Source organism: Euprymna scolopes, chromosome 23 (genome assembly GCF_053919585.1).
Source record: "Euprymna scolopes isolate OS-2025 chromosome 23, ASM5391958v1, whole genome shotgun sequence".
Classification (NCBI taxonomy): Eukaryota; Metazoa; Mollusca; class Cephalopoda; order Sepiida; family Sepiolidae; genus Euprymna; species Euprymna scolopes.
Window position 1 is genome coordinate 122,065,188 of NC_136504.1, and position 14,539 is coordinate 122,079,726.

Below are 14,539 nucleotides of genomic sequence, written 5' to 3' on the forward strand. Positions count from 1 at the left end.
GAACAGAAACAAGGCGACAGAAATAAGTCTCACAATTGGGTCGTTACTGAAATTGAATCGATGTGAGAGGGTGTGATGAAATTTTTAGACCATCATTTTGCCGAAGATAATTTTTTAAAAAATTATTCTCCGAGGTATTATCGCCTCCTTTTTGTGTAGTAAAGATAATATATTAGGTTGAGAAGAAAGTCATTGCGGAATTTTAATCTTGATTTTAAATGATGTATTTTCAAATAAGTTTTCGTTATAATACTTTTACTTTATATATCATTTTAAATAACGTTTTCTGCTCTATCCAATCGTTTACATTACAATGGTTTTAAAACAATTATGTCTTATTTACAGTGCGTTGAATACAAGATGGAAAAAAATCAAAGTCGCACAATTTTCTTATTACGATTCAACCTAGAGCGAAAAGCCACTGAAATAGCTCGCGATATCAATGAAGCAAAGTTAAGAGGAGGAATTCATATATATTGGTGTAATGATATAATAAAGTTCTTAACTTTTACTCCTCATTTTTATCTAATACAGATATACATATATCTTCCTCTCTTCCTCACGCTCTCTCTCTCTCTCTCTCTCTCTCTATATATATATATATATATATATATATATATATATATATATATATATATATATATATGTCTATGTGTGGAATTTGGCAACACATGCATTAACGAAGCATGGAAAAACAGATAAATAAGCCGCAAGAGAAATATTTTTTTATTTCAATAATATGAATAAGGTTTAATGTAAAAACGCATACACATTATAATAAAGACGACTGACACGAAGTCACGCATTTCTTTATAGCATTGCCTTTACAATACCACGCCCATTATTCATGTGATATCCTGCCGCATGTGTTGATGTCTATAGTAATTGGACCGCCCCCAGAAAGGCGTCTTAAGATTTTTTTTACTATTGTCTACTTGTTTGGTTATATTTTATGTTTGCATTGTTTTAAAGATAGAAACTTATATGTAAATTGGTTGTTTCAAGCGAAAAAAATAAAACGAGTTGCAAACGAAGACGAGCGACATTATTGCACACGTTCAGAAAAAAGCATAGATACGTGTTGTTGTTGTAGCGTACATTTTGCAAACGATAAGTGACACAGACTATCAACAATAACTGCGCAAGAATTATTGTCAGGAAGTAAAAATGAAAGGTATGTGTTAATATTTTATTAATATTTGGTTCAATGTGTGTATGTGTGCAGGGACGTGCAGGGTAGTGTATGTGCACATAAAAATACGCGTACTACTACCGGTTATATATATATATATATATATATATATATATATATATATATATATATATATATATATATATAGGGTGACCCCAAATAAACAAAAGCTAAATGGAGGCCATCATGAACATATGCAGTAGAACGGAGAAAATAAGGCCAAAAGACCTAGTGTTTTGATGTGATGTTTTGAATATAGTAAACTAGTTATGACCAAAGTTTCATTTAATTCGGACAAAACACTAAGAAACGGGGCCTAATTTGAGTTGGGGCCCGTTTTTTTTGTCACCCTGTATATATATATATATATATATATATATATATATATATATATATATATATAAAATGGTAATTAGTAAACAACCGAAGAGAGTGCTTAATACTATTGCAGAGCAAATATATATTTTTTACCATTTTATATGCTTGGTTACAGATGTTTCGATTACCGAATCGTATCAACGATCCGATTCTTTTATCAGACTTTAGAGAAATAATTATTATGATGAGGAAAAAAAGATAAAAAAGAAAAAGCACAATAGCGGACTTCAATCAGACATCAGCAGTAGTCAAGTTAAAAAAAACATTGGAAGGGAATAAGAGGCGAGGGAGAGTGTAACATATTAAACAAAATATGGATAGGAATAGACGGAAGGGGGGGAGAAAGGGTTAAAAAGAAGGGCGTGAGATGGGTAAAATGTTGAAGGCCGAAGCAGAGGGGGAGAGAAATGGATAAGAAATAAGAGCGAAGGAGAGAGACAAGTAGTTAATATTGCAGCGTTAACTTGTGACGGTAGGTTAATGAGATCTACATAACGGTTGGTCGTTGAATACATCTCATATAGAGTTTGGCACGTTTATTATCAATGCGGTTTGAGAGGGGACGTTGTTTGCAATAACTAAGATGTGGCCTCTCATAATAAGCTTAGTTGCATCCAACTTAAGTGCATTAAATGCATCGTCTATAAAACGTTTGTAAGCAACTAGATAATAAAATTGCAAGATATAAATGGAATTAATGTATGTGAACACTAATTCCATTCATTGTATGTTGTAATATTATGAAAATTTTACATCTAAATTATTGTTTATTACGTTTGCAATTTAGAATTATACGATGTGTTGTACGTCCGAGCCTGCAATTAACAAATGGCGACTCCAAAATTGCTGTCTACGTAATGTTTCATTTCCTTAATTTCATTTTTTTGGTCGAGTCGATTGTTGTATTGCCGATTACCAAGAAAATTCACACACACACAATAACTACAACAGACATAGACAGAGACAGACATTTTATAACTATCTTATTGTTGTAAAATGCATTCGTTCCCCGGTATTTTACTACTTAGAATACTTTCTAAATCACATCGAGCACTTACTGAAGTGAAGGTTGCAAACAATCCTAATTGAAAATACTTATGTGCAGCGCAATAAATTCGAACTTCACGCATACAGGGTGCTAGTCCGTGTCGTTTACCTTTTAGCCACTGTCACTTCTCTCAATACGTAATCGTATGTGTATATCGTTAGGGCCGCATCGTTAGTCTCTTTTTTCTGAGCTTGTTCCCCATATTTTAAGTCAAGGATATCAGTTAAGTTTAACTAATTTCACTCGTCGATCTAATCTTTGTAATCCGTTATTGTCGCTTATTCGTAATCAGCTACTCTCGAGAGTGTCTAAATAATACACGTACTTTATATATCCTTTTCGTTTACATACAAAAATACTTCATTCACAATTTGTAATGAAATTGGGACAAAAATGGATGGTCATATTCAATACTTCCAAGACTAAGATTGATTCCTTCAATAATTTCAAGAAACCTTCTCAATAACAAATAGCTATTACTAAATGAAACATTACCTGAAAGTACTTTTTTTCAAACTCCGCAGCTAAACGTTTACAGGGAACATAAGTTTAAACAGATACATTGAGAGCATTGTCAAGGCTGTTGCAAAGATACTGGGCGCTCTCTACCGTGCTAGAAAGTTACTTACGCATGAAAGTACCCTGTACCTCTACAAGGCCACTATCCCCACATGTATGGAGTATTGTTGTCATATTTCGGCTGGTGCATCTGCTACTAGTCTCTCACTCCTTTACATGGTTCAAAAGAGAGTTGCCCATCTGATAGGTCCTGAACTGTCATCTAGGCTTCAGCCTCTGTTCCCTTGACGAAATCTTGCATTCTTCTGCCTGTTCTACAAGTATTTAAATGGTGGATGCTTCGACGAACTACTAGCGTTTGTACCTTTCGACCTAAAAAAAAACCCCCCGACAAACTCGACAATCAGCAAAGTCCTACCCTACACAGTAGAGATCCGTAGATCTAAGAAAACCTTCCACTCTAATTGTTTCTTCCCTAGCACTGCTATACTTTGGCATTACCTTCCGGCTTCCTGCTGTCCCAACTGTACTGACATGCATAAGTTCCAGTGTAACGTGAATAGACATCTTGCTGCTAAACTCCGTACATAGTATTCCTGCAACTTATGAGGCATTTCTGATGTGTGTTCGGATGCCTCGTAAATTGGATTTTTTTAAGCATTTTGTAATTTTTACCAACGATTCTTGAGCCTGGGATCGGGAACGTGAGGAGAGGTCTATGCAGTATTGTACGGCTAGTTTGAATCACATAAAGGTGTGGTTATTTAATTCTAGACTATGTATTTAGTTAAGAATAGTGTTGTGAATGTAGACCAAGTTCGTGCATATATCAATATGTAGAGATAACCAAAGTGGATGCAGAGCACTGATTCCTATGTAGTTGATTCTAGTTTCGCTGTTTTACAGAAAAGCAGCCACCTTTTGACTTATTGAAGGAAACATGTTTAGTCTTGGCAGTATTGAATGCGACCATTTTTGTCCCCATTCCACTACAGATTGGAGGTCTTCCTCTAGTGTGTCTGCCATTGCCTTTCTTCCCCTCGTGCTTGTTATAGAGCGTTGTGTCATCAGCAAATATACCCATCTCAGAGACAATTTTATCAGAGAGATCATTTATGAATATTAGGAATAATAACAATGATCGAACCCTGAGGTATACCTACATTTATATCATATTGTTTAGATATACGACCGTCGAGGATAACCTATATTCTTCTCTTGTTTCAAAAGGATTTAATTATGTTAAATATTCATCTCGTGATAACGAATGATTTGATTTTTCTGAGAAGACTATCGTGCCATACTCTATTAAAAGCCTTAGACATATCTAGGGTTACTAGCTACCCTCCCCTCTTTGTCCAGTGTATGCTATATACGTTCGATTACAGTTTAAATATCTGCTGTAGAACAGGCTAGCCTAAATCCATATTGTTGGTCGGTCAGAAATTTCGCAACTGTAAGTTGATGGACAAGAGTTTTATTAATTATGGACTCAAATATTTTGACAAAATTCCTAATCAGCGTTTTTAGAAGCATTTTGTCCTTTTTAGCAACGGTTTATGAGCTTCGAATCGAGAACTTAATTTGATGTCATCAATTTTTTTCTTAATTTTTTCAGCTCTGGCCTGTTACGTGTGTTTGTTTCTTACCGTTTTCATTTTAATGGAGAATGTGTTCGCTTCTTCAATGATCTCCAAGATGCGAAGAAAACGCAGCGAAGATAACCGGAAATCCCTGTTAACAAAAGTGGTAACAATTATAATTATATTAATTCGCGTATCAATTTTAGTACAAAATTACTTCGATCGTTTGCCTATTCAGTAATTCTTTCATGATATATCAATTAACAGTGTACACACCTCTTCATGTAAAGTAACATTGGGAAATTAAATCAGAGCAAATCAACGCTTTACAGTGTCTTCATTCATAGAAGATTCCTCTTCTCACAAAGTTTACCATACACTGGGCACAGAATACAATATTTCCCGTCCCCCCCACATATATATATATATATATGTATATATATATATGTACATACAATATATTTTGCTTTTATCTACATATCAAAATGTTTGCCACTTCAAATCAGCAAACCTATGCAGTAAGTTTGGTCATATGGTGTTCCACAATTGTACATATATATATATATATATATATATATATATATATATATATATAGCATACAGTAGCGTCCAAAACAAAGGGACAAAATTTTAAAACCTAATATTTGTTAGAAATAATACCTGTGAAAAGCTGAAACTTTGAAAACTGGTAGTTGTTATCATCCATAATAACATACTAAAATTTGAATCATTTGCAAAGGATACAAAAAGAATTATAACATTTATTTATTTATTTTCAAAATAGGAACGTCCAAAAGTAAGGGACAAATTGTGGCTAGAGATGTCATATCTCTTTTCAGAGTACCTGACGGTAGAATTGTGTGCATATAGTCTCTGCTTGAAGGTACACTGAGTGATCCCGATGTAAATTTCTTCTTTATTTGCGTTATATCCAGGAATGATTTTGGCCGTGTAAACAATAGATTTAATTTTGAAGCTAGTATATCCTCTCCTGCATCGAACACTTATTCAATTTTTTCATCGCCTTCTGGCACGATATATATATATATATATATATATATATTTATATATATATGTGTGTGTGTGTGTGTGTGTGTGTGTGTGTTGTAGCATTAATTTTTTTATGGGTATTATATAAAATAAACATACTGATTTTTAAGAATTGTGTGTATTTATTCAATTTAAACATGTGGACTTAAAAAATATGAAACGGCTACCTACTATACTCGGAGATATATATATGTGCGTGCCTGTGTGTTTGTGTGTTTGTTTAGAAAAGTGTGTGCATTTTAAATAAACACGCAGCGGCTACCATTTTTTAGCGTTGCTCGACAAAAGTTACGCTAAAAAATTATGTGTGTGTGTGTGTGTGTATTCTTTAGCAGGATATTTTTCGATATATGAAAAATAAATTTTGTGTACGAGGTTAAATACTTTTTTTTTCTGAATGGCTGTATAAAACATAAAATATAGTTGACGTTTTAAATCCAAAAATATAAGAAATTTGTGTTAAGGCAAAAATGGATAATTTCTTTAAAAAAAAAAGTTTAATTTCCCACTATAACAGTTAAAATATGTTGACTTAAATTGTATATGAAACTTTTTATTTTAATTATTTTTAATTATTATTTTTAACTATTTATAAACTGAGGAAAGATTTTGTTAATAAAGAAGCCAAGAGAGATAAATCAGTGCTATCCAATTTAGAACTATCACCTATGAACATATATAATGGCGTTCCCTACGGTTTAGTCATGCTTATTTTTATCTTTCGTAATGACTCGCTTAAATAAGCTCGCTTACCCCATTACAAGAAAATATCAGTTTAAATAGTTATCATAAATGAGCATTTATTACCTATTATCAAGATAGTAAAGTAACTGTAAGAATAGGAAACAGTTTTATATACTTAAAAAAGAATTATTATAATATTTTCATAGATTATCTTGTACACTCCACTATCAATTATTCTATTTGTATAGTTTACATTTGCTAATACATTCTCACTCGTTATATTTTTATAGTTTACATTTAATACTATGATGCCCATTATTTTATGAGTATATTTTACATTTGCTACTACACTATCCATTGTTATATATTTATCCTTTCTCTTTGATACTTCATATCAATTATAATATTTGTATACTGTGCATTTGATAGTATAATATCTATTATTTCTAATATTATTATTTACATTTTACACTACAATATATATTATTATATTTGTGTAGTTTATTTGTTATACTACAATATACATTTTTTATTTGTAAAGTGTGTGTTTGATACTACACAATACATTTTATTATATTTGGAAAAGTTTTATTGGCTACTACAATTCACATTATGATATTTTTATCGTTTACATTTGAGACTACAATATCGTTTTTGATTTGTGTAATTTACATTTGATGCAACCATATCCATAATTATATTTTTACAGTTTACATTCTATACCACAATAACTATTTTTATATTTTTATTAATTATATTTGTCTTTACATTATCAATTATTTTATTTGTATAGTTACTTTTTGATACTACAATATCAAATATTATATTTCTGCAGTTTTCTTTAGATATTACAATATCTATTATTATATTTGTATAGTTTACATTTGATATTACAATATATATTAATATATTTGTATTATTTACATTTGTAACTACAATATCTCTTAATATGTTAGTATAGTTTACATTCGATACTAAAATATCTATAATTATATTTCTATAGTTTTAATAATACTACAGTACGATTATTATATTTGTACAACCAAGTACACTCAACGTCGTCTTACCATCAATGCTTCCCCTCTGAACTCGGAGTATGGGAAATTCCCATATGCACAAAACAAAATCATTGAAAAAACAAAAATACGCTAACAAAGGGCAAGGATAATGAGTAAACGTTGGTTAAAATGATGGTTAAAACTATTAAGAACTTGCCAGGGTTCGAACCTGGAATCTTCTAATGCGTGGATTTATTTTATGTAATGTATATTCTGTTGCACTTAAAAAAAAAGCATTGAAAATGTTATATCTATATCATTAATTGCTAGATGAAAGATAATGTTTGTAAATTGCAAAAAAAATGTACATTACATAAAATAAATCCAAGGTAATTTTTTGATTCAATTTAAATTAAAATTTTATATAATTTATAAAAGTGCACTTTGAAGATAAATAAATTTCAAATTGAATCTTATACCTTTATTTTTAAAGCCTATCGTAAAAACATTTTGTTTCACAATTTTCATGCCTTGGATGAAATGCTTTTCTAACTTGTATCTTATCTTTTTAAGATTATATTTTAAAACTCTCCTTCTCTCTATTTCAGTTTGTATTTCTCCTCACACCACAACTAATTTATACAACTCCCTCTTTGTATTATTACATGTCTGAATATTCTCTCTGTTTCAATTTGCATTTCTCCTCACACCACAACTCATTTTTGCAACTCCTTCTTTGTAATGCAGGTTTGAATAATGAGAAAATCTGAATATTTTTTAACAAAAACTTTAAATTAACTTTTTTAGATTAAATTTTTTAAGCTTCTTTCAGAATAGAAAATCTTTCAAATTTAATAAGGAACATATTTCATAGAGGTTTCATTAACAAATATTCAGTACATAACGAGAAAAATAGATATGAAAATTTCAAAAGGACTATATAACTGCTTACGGTCAATAGTAGTCCTCGCCAGCGAAAGTCTTTGTTATTGGTATTATTATTATTATTATTATTATTATTATTATTATTATTATTATTATTATTATTATTATTATTATTATTATTTAAAACATTTTATGTCCTACTCGTTCGGGCGAAGACTAATATAAACAGTTAGAATTGTATTAATAGTATAAATTACTCAATATTACATTTTATTGTTTTCATTTGATACTACAATATCTATTATTTTATTTATGTAGTTTACATGTGATACTTCAATATAAATGATTCTATTTATATAGTTTACATTTGATTTTACAATACCTATTATTATATCTATATAGTTTACATTTGATACTCCAATATCCATTATCATATTTTATAGTTGAAAATGATAATAGAATATCCATAATCATATTTACATAGTTTACATTTGATACTATAATATCCATTAATATACCTTTAATTTTTGTATTTGATACTACAATATACATTATTATATTTTACTAGTTTTCATTTTATGCTGCAATATCTATTATTATATTTATATAATGTGCGTTTGATACTACAATATCTGTGATTGTGTTTCTATTTGCAGTGTATAGAAGTTCAGGAAAAATGTCTTCCAGTTAATATATCTTGCTGTGTTGTTAGTGATTGCACAATTGTTAAGAAAAACGATTGCAATGACAAGTGGACCCATTGTTACTGTTACAGTACGTAAGCTTATAAATAGTAGAGAAGACCGTTCTTAGATAAATAGCCGTGACGCTTTTTGAAGTCTATTTAATTAAAAAAATGCTAGTTTCGTTATCACGTATTTAGTAATTAAATGAGTTATAAAAAAACTTATTCATAATTTTTATCTTTTGACATAAGATCTTATGGGGGTTTTTTTCAGAATATTTTCACCCTATTCTATAAAATACCATCAAAATGATAGATAACGTACGGGATAGATTATTATGTAGTATTTGCAAGAAATTTTCTTGTCTCGTATATTACGGCTTATATTTTCTTGTATCATATATTACGGCTTATATTTTAAGTTAAACAGATTACTTTTGTAACCTTTTTGATACGTTCCACAATAGCGTTCAATCTATATTTTTACGGCGAAAATTAGTATTTTATCTACTTAAAGATAGTGATCTTGACTTTCATCTTAAACATTACTCTAAATTTTACTTTAAACTAACCCAACTCCTATACCCGCTTAATGTCTAGATGGAACCAACAAAGAATTAGTAATGAAGCTATTCATTTTTTTCTTCTCACAAATGATCCCTAAATCTTAATGATATTCCGACTTATTTCTTGCCGGAATTTACCAAGTTTGGAAAATAATGTGTGTGTAAACTGCGCTTGGTCTTTTGGACTATTTATTTTGCGTTCTGCAAATGATCACTCTTTTATTATTTGACTAATGTCCTGTGTTGCCCTGGTGATTTGAGGTGTGTGTTGAACAAAATAAAAAAAATAAGTGGTAGTAGGCAGGTATGGTTGAACCCGTGACATGAAGACAGAAAAGAAAGATAATCTGACATCTTACCGCTACGCCATGACGCGACCGGAAATGTAAAGCATTGAAATTTATTGATGTCAATCAAAAAGATGACTTGCAGAAATAGCGTTGTTTTTAAACCTCCAATATTTCCTCCACATTCACCAAACTTAGTTACTTTACGTGAATCATCAAAACAGATATGTGGAGGGGAAACCAGCTCCCCCAAGGGAACACTCTGGCAGGGTCCAAATACAGAAGAACAGATACTTCACTTTGAGGTATTAAATCTATTTAGGCTAAAAAGTTCCACACGAACAAAAATTTTAGGCAAAAGGCCGACTCACAAGTGGGGAAATGGGGATCGTTGGTCACCTTGTCACTCCAGAACTAAACAAAAGTTTTTTATAGCTAGTATGTTCTTCCACCATAATACGAATTCACCCTTTCGTACTGGGGGACATCCTACTTAGAACCCAATTGTTTAAAATGTTTTTTTCTTATTAATGTGTAAAAACAAAAAAGATAACAATAATGATGATACAATAAATCATTTGTGTCGAAGGCGGAGGAAGAAAACATTTTTAAAAAGTAGTTAGAAGGACCCTCCCAGACCCGTCTAGTTGATAGACTACCCGTTTCACTTCGACTTTTCAAGGAACCTAGGCCCCTGCGGGACAGCCTCTAAGTGGGGATGTCTTTTAGATGTGACGAAACGGAGAAAAGAAAACATTGGTGGGTGAGATGTTGCTAGTGATTGATTACTTTTTCTCAAAGATGGGTGAAATTTAGAGGGAGGGATAAAAAGACATATTGCAGAGGAGGGAATGGGGATATTGGAGGCTTCCTAGTCGAGAAGGATGGGCCACTCACTCGGCTAGTTAAGAAGCTAAAGATTAGGTTACACTTGATGGAACTGCATGTTCCGCACCTAGGCGAGGAACACGTATTCAAATTTGGTTCATATTCGTACACACATACTTGCTACATGTATCAATCTTCTGTCAAATACCGCGCAATACAGCCTCTTTCTATCATATCTGATCTTCACCTATAGTTGGTGTTTAAAGAAAGCGGATCCCTGCTGGATCTAAGAAAAGCATACCTGCAGGTCCGAATCTGTGAAACAATGTGGCCATTTCAGACGGTGGGGTTTGCTGGCAGGAGGTACTGCCTTACCAGACTAGGCTTCGGGCTTGACGTGGCACCCCAAATAATGAAGACCATTATTAACACTGTGTTGTCACAGGAAGAAACAATAAAAGATGAGACATCGGCGTACCTTGATGACATATATGTGAACGAAAACATTGTGTCATCATCATGTGTAAGGTCCAAACTGGCTTAGTTTGGTTTTACGTGTAAGGACCCAAAACGTTTGGAGAATGGCGTCCATGTCTTGGGCCTGACCGTTCGACAGGAGCGAGGGACTTTGAAATGGAGACGCGGAACTGCAGGTTCTGAAGTGTCCGATGTCTTCACGAGGCGAGCAGTATTCTCCCTGTGTGGAAAACTTGTGGGGCACCTACCGGTGTGTGGATGGACTCGTGTGGGAACAGGCATCATAAAAAGGAGGGCAAGCGCAGTCGCCAAAGCCTGGGATGATGAAACAGCTGACGATCTGTTGGTTTGCATGGTGAAGAAGACCATCGCAAGGGTAAAGCAGGATGACCCCGCCAAAAGAGATTGGTGCATGCAAGAAGACAAGCTGAACGTGTGGGTGGATGCGAGCTCTCTGGCAATTGGTGTGCTGTTGGAAAAGAATGGGGCTGCGATTGAGGACTCCTGCTGTTTGCGACCAGCGAATAACGCTGCTCATATCAACCTGGCAGAGCTGGATGCGGTGATAAAAGGTATCAACCTTGCACTCCAGTGGAAAGTCAGGAAATTACGCATACACACGGAATCTCTATGCGTGTACCACTAGATATAAGACACACTGACAGGCAAGACCAGGGTGCGCACTAAAGCAGCCAGCGAGATGCTGATCAGACAGAGGTTGGAGACGATAAAAATCTGGTAACAGAGTATAACCTATCTATGGATGCGGTACTGGTCACTTCAAATTGCAACCTTGCTGATAGGCTCACTCGGGTGTCACAGGGATGGCATGACACCATGAAGAAAAAGCTGAGCCCGTACCATTATATGCCGTCTCTATTGAGGTGGTGGATGAAATCAGGAAGATATACCACCTAAGCGGACACCCCGGAGTGAGACGGACATGTTATTTTTTGCAGTTATCCAATCCGTCGGTGTCCAAAAGTGCAGTGAAAGAGGAAGTCAAGGAATGCCAAACGTGCCAGTCAATAGACCTCACCCCGGCCAGGTGGCAGAGAGGTCAGCTTGGAGTAGACGCGACTTGGAGCCGACTCGGTATGGACATAACTCATTACGGCAGCCAGCACTTCCTCACCCTGATCGATTGCGGATCGACAAGGTTCGCGATCTGACGCCCTTTAATAAGACAGGATTTCTTCAGTGTCATCCGTGAATTGGAGTCTATATTTTATAAAAGGGGGCCTCCGGAAGAGATTCTCGCAGACAATTACACGGCTTTCCGCAGAGGGGAGTTCAGACGTTTCGTAGACAAGTGGTGGATCAAGCTCAGACACAGACGTGCATATGTACCGAGTGGCAATGGCATAGCAGAGCGGTGCCATCGAAGTGTGAAGAGGATCGCGGCAAGAAAACATTGCACGATTGCAGCGGCGGTCTATACATATAATGCAAAACCAAAGGGTGGCATGACTGTTGCAAGCACACCCACCAATGCGATCAATTGCTATCGAGTGCGCATCAAAGACATTGACGCCCGTCTGTAGCAGTGATGGTGAATCGTCCAACGATGACCTGTGAATCCGACCTATTCCCCGTGATGGTACAACTGCGAACCGCAACGCTGACGCCGATAGTTCCAGCACCCATTTTAAGAGCTCCGATGAAGATGAAGAAGTTCAGCCTGATGGTATGACTGTACGCCCTAACACTGATGCCAGTGGTTTCGACGCCTCTTCTGAGAGCTCCAATGGAGATTAAGTAGTCCAGCTATGCCCCTTCGTAAAAGTGCCCGCAACAAACAACTACGTCCCACATGCCACGTATGTGGTCTGGAGACCAGGGGTAGTGTAGAGTTGAATGTAATAATCAAAGGAGAAAACGCTTGCGTGTGTGTGTATTGTGCGATTATACAACTTACCTTCGGATTGGATCTGAGAGCGAGAGAAATTAAAGATGGCAGCCATGGATTTATAGGGTGTAGTCTCGTGGAATCTCACGAGATCTCATTTTCCACTGGACATGTATGCAAATGAAATGGGGGGGAGTTTTCTAATAAAATGCCTATAGGCAGAAGTGGTCGGCAGAAGACGTGCTGGAAGTTGATAGAGAAAGTTGACAGTGACGAATTCTAGCTGAACTTTTGCTTTTTGCATTTTTTTAATTTTGTTTTGCTGTTTACCAACCCATTTAACTGCAATACTACAATATCTGTGATTATTTTTTTTACTTTTCATGTGATAATAAAATATCGATGATTTTTTTCGTACTTTAGATTTGATACTAGAATATCGATGATTATTTTCCAGTATTTTCTCGTGATACTACAATATACATTATTAGATTAGTATAGTTTACATATGGTTGTACAATATCCATTATTATATTTGTATAATTTACATTTGATATTACAATATACATGAATATGTATTATACTTTGCATATACTACTACAATATCTATTATTATTTCTCTATTTATAGTGTAGAGAACTGCAGAATGAGTGTAGTCCATATAGCATCAAGTGTTGTGCTGGTGATGATTGCAGAATCGTTGGGAAAAATGAGTGCAATGATAAATGGAGCCATTGTTACTGCGAAAATTTGTACGATTAAAACGACTGGAGGATAACTTCGTCAGATAAATTGCCGTGTCGCTTTTTGAATTTTATTAAATAAAAATTCCAGTTTCATCATCACGTATTTAGTAAATAAACGACTTAAAAAACTTATTTGTTATTTTTTCTTTTGACATAAAATGTTATGGTATTTTTTGCAGAAGATGTTCTCCCATTCCAATAAAATACCATCAAAAAGACAGATAAAATACTGGGTAAACCATTAATTAGAATTTTTTTAAAATATCTTGTCCCGTACATTTTACGTTACACAGAACTTTTGACGCTCTCCGATGCGTTCTACAGTAGTGTTAATTTTTACGGCGAAGAAATAGTGTTTTATCCACTTACACATGGTAATCTTGATACTCATGTTAAATGTAATTCTAAATCTAACTTTAACACTAACCTCAATTCTATACCCAACCCATGTATAGACGGAAACAGCTGTTTTGTTTTCTTTTGTTTTTTCTAATCCCTAACAATAGTCCGACTCATCTCTGGCCAGAACCTACAAAGTTAGAAAAAGCCCGTGTGCGCAAACTGCGCATGGTTTGTTGATTGTTTTTTTTTTTTTCTGTAAATGATCAATTTTTATATGTGCACCAATCATTTTAAAGCATTTCAGGAAATTTTACTCTCAACAAAAAGGTTATAGTTTTGGTTTGGGTCAGTTCTTTTTTTTTACAGGATCTCTTTCCAAACTTCTCTCCTAAAAAGTTGATTGGGTATTTGGGCCTGGAACA

General features: G+C 34.0%; 1 long non-coding RNA gene across 2 annotated transcripts; it reads left to right on the forward strand.

The window, feature by feature from the left end:
• The first annotated feature begins 941 nt into the window (after nt 1-941).
• LOC145246180 (uncharacterized) lies at nt 942-13,907 on the forward strand. Of its 2 annotated transcripts, XR_013863115.1 has the most exons (4): nt 942-1,174; nt 4,756-4,886; nt 8,994-9,111; nt 13,660-13,907. It is a non-coding gene; the product is annotated as an uncharacterized LOC145246180 (long non-coding RNA). The 2 variants fall into 2 exon arrangements; XR_013863114.1 differs by lacking the exon at nt 8,994-9,111.
• The last annotated feature ends 632 nt before the right edge of the window (nt 13,908-14,539 follow it).